The 12,253-nt window shown below is 38.0% G+C and overlaps 1 non-coding gene across 1 annotated transcript; it reads right to left on the bottom strand.

Annotated features, from left to right (window-relative positions):
• Positions 1-6,016: 6,016 nt before the first annotated feature.
• Positions 6,017-6,123, bottom strand: LOC127796104 (small nucleolar RNA R71). Its single transcript, XR_008021935.1, has one exon. It is a non-coding gene; the product is annotated as a small nucleolar RNA R71 (small nucleolar RNA).
• Between the last annotated feature and the right edge of the window lie 6,130 nt (positions 6,124-12,253).

Raw genomic sequence — 12,253 nt, 5'->3', positions numbered from 1 at the left:
ATCCATGTTAGACTAATTTGAGCACATGTGTCAGAAGATTCAATGCATAGGTTGACTACACTACTAGGTTTCCATTTAGACTTTTGTCCTTAAACTAACTTTGTGAGCAACATAATCACCTAACATAATGAAAAGAAAAGTTTGGGGAAGGTTGAGCCATGATAGAAAATGTTGAGGAATGTGTTGACGCTTTATGTGGAATGTGTTAGGCATACTAAGGGAAGCTAGGCAATGACCATAGGTTAGTGATCTAATCCCTATGTCACTATGTCGTGCACCAATTTAAATTTGAGCCTGCATATATCTTATACCTTTCTTTGTAGCCTGAATGACTTGAGTGATTATGCCCGTAGGGATATCTTAAAACCTGATGCCCCGTGATCATCTGGCTTGGGAGTCATCGGCTGAAAGCTCGTTACAAGGGTCATTCAAAAAGCTTAATGGAGTGAAGGCTTGCACATAAGATATATAAAAAAAAAAAAAAAACGAGATGGAACATAAAATGCACTCGTTCAAAAAAAAAAAAAAAATATTGCAAGGCCAAAGAAAAAAAAAATCTCAATAATGGTGCTGATGTTTGTAACTCTTAGGGATTGAGAACACTGGTTGGTTTGACTGTCTAGTGGATGTTAGCATGCCGAAACATTCAAAATAAAGGAGAGTCTTCACAAACCAAGACAATGCCATTTTTGGCTGAGTCCAACCAAACTTGAACAAGAAAGAAAAGAGTGATTGAGAGCGCTTAGGGATTGAATGAAAAGACCAAGTTTGGAGGTGGAGTGCATATCACTAGCGGGAAAGTGTACAGGACCATCAAAGGGTCAGGATACCAACAATCTTATGCATGATATTGTATCTGATAGGATTCGCACACACACATGTCAAAACATGGAATAAGTCCAAAATATATATGTAGCATTACTAGAAAACTCTATGTGAATTATGAATGGTACCAAAATCTGAGGCTACCTGGAAGGCTATCGAACTTGTAATTGAGTTTGAAATATTAACTATTCTCTACTTGAGGTGTGATATATATGAGTCGATAATCTTGCTCGGGACGATCAAGAGTCTAAGTTTGGGGGTATTTGATAAGTGTCTTTTATACACTTATTTTGGTCTATAAACTTGTTATTTATACATTCAATGAGCATGATTTCTACTTGATTTGATTTTATATATGGTTATGTAGATGTGGAGCATATGTTAAAGCGGACATGGAGCAAAAAGAGTGATTTTGGTGCATGATGGGAATTGAAATAAAGTTTGGAGGCATGGTCGGGGATCGATTCAAAATAAAGCAAAAGAGTGTCGAGAGCAAAAAGTGGAAGATAATGAAGAAAGAGGCAAAAGAATAAGGCTAGCGGCTTATAGCGGAATGCATACCACTGTAGGGTCGCTATAAAAATTAGTTTCTGGAGCTCACGGTCCTGCAGCGGAATGCATACGCTATAAGACCACTTTAGGAATTAGTTTATGGAGCTCACGGTCTTATAGCGGAATGCATACCGCTGTAAGACCGCTTTAAGAATTAGTTTCTAGAGCTCACGAGTCTTTAGCAACAAGCATACCGCGGTAGGACCACGGTAGGGTTCAAAGCTTCATGAAAAGGCCGTTTTAAGCTCGTTTCAATCCAAATCAAAGAGGGATAGACTCCTTTAAGGTGTAGGACTTTGATAACCTAAAGAGGACTATATAAAGACTTATTCTTGGGAGATTTGGGGGATCTTTTGGGGAGAGAAGATAAGCGGACGGAAGATTGAAGACTACTCTTGAGTTGTATTTTTCTTTTCTTTTATTTTCTTTTCTTTCTCAATTATTTGTTATGGATTCCAACTCTTTTCCTTTTCTTTTGATTGAGAGCATACATAGTTAAGTTTTTATAACTAGGGTGAATGATGAAACCTCGACTTCTAATGGTTTGATTTAAAGTTATTCGATTTGCTATTTTCTTATCCATTCGAGTTGATTGTTTATTATGTTCATAATTTTGTTTTGATACTCGATCACCATTGGAACATATTTGTGATTTGTATTGCTTTCGAGAGATTCAATATGGATTAGACATGGTAGCAAACAACATAGGGTCCTATAATAGGTAGAGATACCATTATACCCTATGAAATCATTTTGTGATGATCTCCGTGATTGAATGCATGTTTATATATTCGAAGGTTGCCTAGAGATAGTTAATCTCATATATATTCATAGAACTGAATGACCATTGAGAGAGGCTTTTGGTTGTGATTGGATCATCAATTTTCAACCTAAGATAAGGAATAACAAGACCCGAGTAACAAATAATTGAATCATAGAAGGCCGAAGGTGGATTCACAAACCCTAGTGCCTTAACTTTGAGAGTTTTTGAATCAAAGGAATTATTTTCTTTGCATCTTTTATTCATAAATTAGTTTTCATTACAGTTGAATTCTTTGTTAATGTGTGTGTTAGGTTAAGGTTAAATCAGTTAGAGTAAACGTCAAAAGTTAGTTCTCGTGGGTACAACACTCTATTCATCACTGTATTACTTGTAACACCCCAATTCTCGGAAGCGTTAACGTAACGTAAGATTCTGGGGATAAATTTTTTTTTCAAACAAAAACCCAACACAAAAACCATTCCCCGAAGATCCCGTTACACCTTCTCAATATATCAACTATGAACCATTAATAAACCAAGACAGGTTCACCAACACAAATGCGGAAGCTAGATCGAAACCTCAACAGGTCATAACCGAATCCACTTTATTTATATATAAAGTTGCACACCAACGTTTACATGACGTTTTCAAAAGTAAATAACATAATTGAAAAGACATAATGTAAACTATCCGCTAATTGCCGTCACTCCTCGACGATTCCTTTCCCTTTTGCACCGCTTCCTTCACCTGGAACATTTGAATATTCCAGGGACAAAGTCCAAATTAGATGATGAATCATCTAAGTGAGAGTTCAAAACAAATTTTTCATGAATAATGCAAGACGTGAAATAAACCAATACACCCGGTAAGCCCTAACTCAAGAGAATTCCCACGGGCTTAACCCTACCATGGGGAAAGAGCAATCTCTCTAAAAGCTATGCCACCACACCGACTCGACGATATGATGACGCGACGCGATTCTAGCTTAAATGGGGCTGCCAACGCATCTCACCAGAATACGTTCCCACCTTAAGCATCTAGGAACCACCATACAATCCCAACTCCAAAATTTCACATGGACCACCTAGTCGTCCTAGTGCAACTTCCCTGGCCAAACGGCCTGGCACAGAAATCAAGGCGGCTATCCTGACATGCACACCTAGCATCAGATACCCCTATTATTCCGTCACGCCCTTAGAGAATTACGGCTACACTATCCAGACAACATCCTAGGCTAACATCCCACTTGAACAACACAGTATGGATCACCTAGTCGTCCTAGTGCAACTTCCCTGACCAAACGGTCTAGCACGGAAACCAAGGCGGCTATCCTGACATGCACACCAGCATCAGATACCCCTATTATTCCATCACGCCCTTGGAGAATTATGGCTACACTATCCAGACAACATCCGAGGCTGACATTCCATACGTACACATAAAACTCGAGACAATGCCACAATTCACAATTCAATGCACAGTTCAAAACGTTTAGGGACAAACCTCCCTCATAAATCCAACCGTCACCGATTACCATTTTAATGCACAAAACCATTTTGTATGAAATCACCATATGTTCAGATAGAACAAGCACAATAAATCAAGTTTTGGGGGCAAACACTCATAACTTAAAACCAAGTTTTTCGGTAGAACACTCACAATAAATCAAGTTTTGGAGGAGAACCACTCACAAGAAAGCCAAATTTTGGTAGCGAACTACTCACCTTGAACGAAACTCAGAACACCTCGAATCTTGTGCCCAAACTCAATTTTGGTGCAACTCCTCGAGTCTTTTAACCAAACCACTTCCTTACACATCCTCACGTGCTGCCCAAATGCTCTGTGCGTGTGATGCCTCGCGTATGCTTTAAAAACCCTCTATCCACTAAACCCGAAGCACTCTCGTATAGCACAAATGTATCACAACTTCGAATGAGAGAATCCTTAGCCTTGAGCCCCTATTTATATGTTTAGGAAACTTAGCCACCAAGAAATATATATTCCGCAATCATTTCAAATCTTTCAAAATCTTTTCCAATCATTCCAAATCTTCTAATATTTTCTATAATCATTCCAAATCTTTTGATATCTTTTGCAATCATTCCAAAATCTTCTAAGATTCTCTGCAATCATTGTAAATCTTCTATAATCATTCCAAATCTTCTAATATCTTTTGTAATCATTCCAAAATCTTCTAAGATTCTCTGCAATCATTGTAAATCTTCTATAATCATTCCAAATCTTCTAATATCTTTTGTAATCATTGTTATCCAAATCAAATCTTTTCTTATCCAATCAAATCTTATACAAATCTTATCCTTAAAGTCAACATGAGCCTTCATCTTATCTCTAACGTCATCATGAGACTTCATCCTTATCTCTAAAGTCATTTATGAAGCTTTTTTTCCTGAATCTCCCAAATGCCCCTAGTAAAAAGATTTCAAGAATTACACTTTGGCCTGAACTTTTGGATAATTGTACTTAGACCCTTTTCAACATGGTCCCCGGGCTAATTTTTAATTGCATTTTAGTCCCTGAAAAATGGACTAATTGCGCTAATGCCCCTAATTTTTAGGTAAATTACACTTTTACCCCAACCTCAAAAATTACGATTTTGCCCCTGGCTCAAAAACTGAACTTCTCTTTAAAGACCTTTATAACCCTTTGAAATATCCCAAAACACTCTCTTTAAAATTCCAAAAAAATATCGTTTCGATCTCCCTCTGACAATTTCGAAAAAAACTGCACTTAGGCTCGAATCTTCGTTTTAGCTACAAACCCTTTTGTTTCTTCCAAAAACTACTTAAGGGTTACTCTATATGCCAAATATGAACTTCCTTGGGGTTCCATTGACTTCCCGGATGCCCCGTACGATAATTCGGTATTTCAGCCTAAATCACAATTGCCTTTTTTAGCTGTACCGGGAACCGTTCCCGATCCAACTTCTTTTGATGCCTAAAATCATAACTCGTATTACTTGTCGATACTATATCATTTTCCTTGGCTATCTAGAGTCCAGGGTACTCCCTCTGACTAATTCGATCGTCCAAAGTTGCGTTAGTGTACCTTATAGTCTTATTTTCCACAAAGTCCATTTATGCCCTTCATCAAATATTATTTATGACCTCAAATCATTCTCGGGTATTACATTACTTGTCACGATCCGTCCACTTACGGGATAGAAATAGGAAGGATAAGTTTTTGGCGCCGTTGCTAGGGACTAACTCTTTTGATTATTGCTTTGATTGATATTAGCTTTAACTATCAAATTTTGTTTTCATTATTTTTCTAGGCTAAGCTATTTCAATTTGTGTGTGTGCAGGGATTGAGATAGTGCATGAGCCGTTCAGAACGTTCGGATATTTGTGAGTTTGATCCTGAGATAGAAATAACGTTTCATCAAAGGCGTTGTGAACAAAGAGCAAGGAGGGAAAATCAACTAAGTAACATTGGTGACAACGCAAACCAACTTGTTCCAATGGCGCAGCCCGTTGAAGTCAATGAAAGAGACATCCTGATGGAGGACTTCATGATGCCCCCAATGATTGAGAACAATCAAGCATAATCTATCCTCCTTACGGGCATGAGAATTTTCAGTTAAGGCCAGACGTGATCAATCTCTTTGCCAACAACATACCCTTTTATGGAATGAACGAGGAAAATTCACACTATCACTTGTCTCGATTTCTGGAGTATTGTGGGAATTTCAAGTATCAAGGAATTAATGAAGAGGCCTTCAAGATGCGCCTTTTCCCTCACACTCTGAAGGATAGGGCTCGAGAATGGTTAGACTCATTACCACCGGGTAGTATTACTACATGGACAGATTTGGTACAGAAGTTCACACTCAAATGCTTTTCACCGGCCAAGATTAACCAACTTAAACATGAGATTTCAACTTTTCAGCAAGCCGAGTCTGAAAACTTTCATGAAGCATGGGAGAGGTTCAAGGAGTTATTGAGAAAGTGTCCGAGTCATGGCTTTCCACTACCAGCTCAAAATCATTTTTTCTATGCTGGATTTACTCCTCACAGTCACTCTGCAATTGATTCTACAGCCGGAGGATCAATTCGAAATAAATTAGCCGGGGAGCTTCACGACCTTTTTGAGACAATGAGTGAGCAGTTAGTGATGTGGCCAGATAGAAGCTCACATAAAAGAGTGGCCGGAGTGCACGAAGTGGATATTAACACGTTAATGTTGGCCAAGATTGACGCACTATCAAGGTAGATGGAAGCCTTGAAGTATTCTTCAAATGTTAATATGGTGCAAAGATCGCTTTCAATATGTGCAACTTGTGGGGCAACTCATCCATCGCCTGAATGTTCGTTGCTCCTAAATCCATCATTCACGGAGCAAGCTGCCTATGCTCAGAATTTTCAACATCAGCAATATTTCCAAAGGCAACCAAATAATCCATTCTCTCAAACATACAATCCCGGTGGAAGAAACCATCCTAACTTCTCCTATGGAAACAATCAAAATAGTCAAAATCCACCAAAAATGGGAAGACCATAAGAGGAAAAAGGAGGATGGGAAGAAGCAGTTTCAAAGTTTCAAGAACGAAATGACCGGATTGACGCAGCTATTAAGAATATTGAAAATCAAATTGGGCAGCTAGCAAAAATCCTAACAGAGAGACAACCGGGCACATGGCCGAGCAATACAGAAGTTAACCCAAAGGAACAAGTAAATGCAATCACAATAAGGAGTGGGGTGCAATTACCAAAAACTCATGTTAAAAGACTAGGTGTGGTAAAAGAAAATGGTATTGTTCAGGAGACAACGGATCAACTTGAAATGCCTGAAGTAGTAGTTGAACAAGAGAAGGTAATTCCACCGCCGGTTAAGTCATATGTTCCTCTAATTCCATTCTCTCAGAGGTTGCGCAAGCACAAACTGGATAAGTAATTTGAGAAGTTCTTAAAGGTATTCAAGAAGCTTCACATAAACATCCAATTTGTTGATGCCTTAGCTCAAATGCCCAGCTATGCAAAATTTATGAAGGAAATTTTATCAAATAAGAGGAAGTTGGAGGAGCATGAAACTGTTATGCTAACAGAGGAGAGCAACGCTATATTGAAAAACAAACTTCCACCGAAACTCAAGGATCTAGGGAGTTTTTCTATTCCTTGCACTATTGGTGAAATTAATTTTGATAAAGTTTTATGTGACCTTGGTGCAAGCATAAACTTGATGCCATTTTCTATTTTTAGGAAGTTTGGATTAAAAGAACCAACACCCACCACTGTTTCTCTTCAATTGGCTGATAGAAGTATCAAATATCCGAGGGGAGTAGTGGAGGACGTTTTGGTAAAAGTGGATAAATTTATTTTTCCTGTTGACTTCTTTGTTTTGGATATCGAAGAAGATTATGATATGCTCTTAATTTTAGGGAGACATTTTCTTGCCACAGGAAGAGCTTTGATTGATGTCCAGCAAGGAACACTTAGCCTTAGAATTTATGATGAGACGGTTACGTTTAATGTATTTAAGGCTATGAAACATTCTAATGGCAATGAAAATAAAGTCTTAATGAGAGATGGCATTGTGGATTTAGTAGAAAGACCTGATGAGTCTAAAGAAAATTGCATTACTAACTCTTTTGATGAGCAGGAACAAAGTTTGGATGCCAAGAACAAGGTCGTGGTTGTGGGTTCTTTGAGAGAGAAGCAAAAAGGTTGTCCATCCAAAAGAGACAAATTGTGTTCTTTGAATGTGTCTTCTTCTTCAAAAGCTAAGCCACCAAGTTATGAAAAAGAAAAGTTGGTAAGGGTGTTGAGAGAACAAAAGAAAGGGATTGGATTGAAACTTGCTAACATTTAAGGAATAAATTCATTAAATGGCACCCACAAAATGTTGATGGAAAAAGAATTCAAGCCTCCTTGAAGATGGAGGCCTAGTCAAGCTAATGACTTTAAACAAACGCTTATTGGGAGGCAACCCAATTTCCTATCTCTTTCATTTATTGGCATGTTGCATTTGTTTTTTTTTTTTCTCTTCTTTTCTTTACTTTGTGTTAGGTTAGAGTGTCATTCTTTAGGATATTTTGCACAAAAACAATGTTGAGGTCATCATAACAGCATGCACTTGGTGTTTGATAAAATACCCCAACCAATGTTCACCTGCACATTGCACCTTAAGTTTGGGATTGTGAGGTTTAAGTTTAGGGGGAGTTTGGGCATCCATGTGACTCTGTCCACTTCATGTCATTCTTATTTATTGTTGTCTTCTCATGTTCAAACTTGTGCATTGTAGGTACATTTTCAGAAGTGATAATGCAATCGAAGAGCCATCCTACACCAGCTGCTTACAAGGGCAAAGCCATTGCCGAAAGTTCCAATACCTCAAAACGAGCGTGTGTTGATCTATCTACCATCACAACCTTGACACTATAGATCGGGTACACTCCTTCCTTTTCTTTCTCTTCATTCCTTTGGGACAATGAAATGTTTAAGTTTGGGGGGAGGTTCACTATGGGCAGCTACATATGTTACATGATCTGGTTGAATGGTGTTAAAAAAAAAAATTATCTTATTTTGTTGGGTGGACGTGCCATCAATGATGAAGCTTATTTGGTACCATTTTGATGAAATGAGTAAAAAGAGTGATGCTATTCATTTTGTTTTGTGATTCATTATCCATGATAGATGAATGTGAGCACAAGTGTCAGGAGGTTAAATGCATAGGTTCCCATTTAAACTTTCGCCCTTAAACCAACTTTGTGAGTAACTCAATCATCAAACATTATGAAAAGAAAAGTTTGGGGAAGATTGAGCCATGATGGAAAATGTTAAGGAATGTGTTGACTCCGTGCTTTGTGTGGAATGTGTTAGGCATACTAAGAGAAGCTAGGCAATGACCATAGGCTAGTGATCTAATTCCTATGTCACTATGTCGTGCATCAATGTAAATTTGACTCTGCATATATCTTATACCTTTCTTCGTAGCCTGAATGACTTGAGTGATTATGCCCGTAGAGGTATCTTAAAACCTGGTGCCCCGTGGTCATCTGGCTTGGGAGTCATCGGCTGAAAGCTCGTTACAAGGGTCATTCAGAAAGCTTAATAGAGTGAAGGCTTGCACATAAGATATCAAAAAAAAAAAAAACGAGATGGAGCATAAAATGCACTCGTTCAGCAAAAAAAATAAATAAATAAATAAAATCTCAATAATGGTGCCGATGTTTGTAACTCTTAGGGATTGAGAAAATTGGTGGGTTTGACTGTCTAGTTGATGTTAGCATGCCGAAGTATTCAAAATAAAAAAGAGTCCTCACAAACCAAGACAACGCCATTTTTGGCTGAGTCCAACCAAACTTGAACAAGAAAGAAAAAAGTGATTGAGAGCACCTAGGGACTGAATGAAAAGACCAAGTTTGGGGGTGGAGTGAATATTATGAGCGAGAAAGTGTACAGGACCATCAAGGGGTCAGGATACCAACAACCTTATGCATGATATTGTACCTAACAGGATTCGCACACACACACACACACACACGTCAAAACATGGAATAAGTCTAAAAACAGTTGTGTAGCATTACTAGAAAACTCTATGTGAATTATGAATGATACCAAAATCTGAGGCTACCTTGAAGGCTATCCAACTTGTAAGTGATTTTGAAATATTAACTATTTGCTACTTGAGGGGTGATATATTTGCGTCGATAATCTTGCTCGGGACGATCAAGAGTCTAAGTTTAAGGGGTATTTGATAAGTGTCTTTTATACACTTATTTTGGTCTATAAACATAGCATTTATATATTCAATGACCATGATTTCTACTTGATTTGGTTCTATATATGGTTATGTAGATGTGGAGCATGTGTTGAATAGAAAACTCTATGTGAATTATGAATGATACCAAAATCTGAGGCTACCTTGAAGGCTATCCAACTTGTAAGTGATTTTGAAATATTAACTATTCTCTACTTGAGGGGTGATATATTTGAGTCGATAATCTTGCTCGGGACGATCAAGAGTCTAAGTTTAAGGGGTATTTGATAAGTGTCTTTTATACACTTATTTTGGTCTATAAACATAGCATTTATACATTCAATGAGCATGATTTCTACTTGATTTGGTTCTATATATGGTTATGTAGATGTGGAGCATGTGTTGAATACACTTGGAGCAAAAAGAGTGATTTTGGTGCATGACGGGAGTGAAATAAAGCTTGGAGGCAAGGTCGGGTATCAATGCAAAAGAAAGCAAAAGATTATCAAGAGCCAAAAAGTGGAAGATGATAAAGCAAGAGGCCAAAGAAGAAGGTTAGCGGGATTATAGCGGTATGCATACCACTATAGGACCGTTTTAAGGTTTAGTTTCTAGAGCTCACGGTCCTACAGCGGAATGCATACCGCTGTAGGACCGCTTTAGGAATTGCTATCTGGAGCTCATGGGTCTGCAGCAACAAGCATACCGCGGTAGGACCGCAGTAGCATTCTGAACTTCAAATCAAAGCTCGATTTCGGCCCATCTCCGTCCAAATCAATGAAAAATGAGAGTTTTCACTATGCACGACTTTAATAACCTAAAAACCACTATATAAAGACTTATTCTTAAGGGTTTTGGGAATCTTTTGGGGGAGAGAAGAGAAGCGGACGGAAGATTGAAGACTACTTTTGGGTTGTATTTTTCTTTTCTTTCTCAATTCTTTGCTATGGATTCCAACTCTTTTCCTTTTCTTTTGATTGAGAGCATGTATAGCTAAGTTTTTATAACTAGGGTGAATGATGAAATCTCGACTTCTAATGGTTTGATTTAAAGTTAGTCAACCTTCGAATATATAAACATGCATTCAATCACGGAGATCATCACAAAATTATTTCATAGGACATAACGGTATCTCTACCTATTATAGGACCCTATGTTGTTTGCTACCATGTCTAATCCATATTGAATCTCTCGAAAGCAATACAAATCACAAATATATTCCAATGGTGATCAAGCATCAAAACAACATTATGAACATAACAAACAATCAACCCGAATGGATAAGAAAATAGCAAATCGAATAACTTTAAATCAAACCATTAGAAGTCGAGGTTTCATCATTCACCCTAGTTATAAAAACTTAGCTATGCATGCTCTCGATCAAAAGAAAAGGAAAAGAGTTGGAATCCATAGCAAAGAATTGAGAAAGAAAAGAAAAGAAAAGAAAAATACAACCCAAAAGCAGTCTTCAATCTTCCGTTCGCTTCTCTTCTCTCCCCCAAAAGATCCCCCAAATCTCCCAAGAATAAGTCTTTATATAGTCCTCTTTAGGTTATCAAAGTCCTACACCTTAAAGGAGTCTATCCCTCTTTGATTTGGATTGAAACGGGTTTAAAATGGCCTTTTCACGAAGCTTTGAACCCTACCACGGTCCTACTGTGGTATGCTTGTTGCTGCAGACTCGTGAGCTCCAGAAACTAATTCCTAAAGCGGTCTTACAGCGGTATGCATTCCGCTATAAGACCGTGAGCTCCAGAAACTAATTTGTATAGCGGCCCTACAGCGGTATGCATTCCGCTGTAAGCCGCTAGCCTTATTCTTTTGCCTCTTTCTTCATCATCTTCCATTTTTTGCTCTCGACACTCTTTTGCTTTATTTTGAATCAATCCCCGACCATGCCTCCAAAGTTTATTTCAACTCCCATCATGCACCAAAATCACTCTTTTTGCTCTATGTCCGCTTTAACACATGCTCCACATCTACATAACCATATATAAAATCAAATCAAGTAGAAATCATGCTCATTGAATGTATAAATGACAAGTTTATAGACTAAAATAAGTGTATAAAAGACACTTATCAAATACCCCCAAACTTAGACTCTTGATCGTCCCGAGCAAGATTATCGACTCATATATATCACCCCTCAAGTAGAGAATAGTTAATATTTCAAACTCACTTACAAGTTGGATAGCCTTCCAGGTAGCCTCAGATTTTGGCACCATTCATAATTCACATAGAGTTTTCTTGTAATGCTACATAAATGTTTTGGACTTATTCCATGTTTTGACGTGTGTGTGTGCGAATCCTATCAGGTACAATATCATGCATAAGGTTGTTGGTATCTTGACCCTTTGATGGTCATGTACACTTTTTCACTCGTGATATGCACTCCAC

The sequence above is a fragment of the Diospyros lotus genome, chromosome 2 (genome assembly GCF_014633365.1).
Source record: "Diospyros lotus cultivar Yz01 chromosome 2, ASM1463336v1, whole genome shotgun sequence".
NCBI lineage: Eukaryota > Viridiplantae > Streptophyta > Magnoliopsida > Ericales > Ebenaceae > Diospyros > Diospyros lotus.
This window is presented reverse-complemented; position numbering and strand designations above follow the sequence as displayed.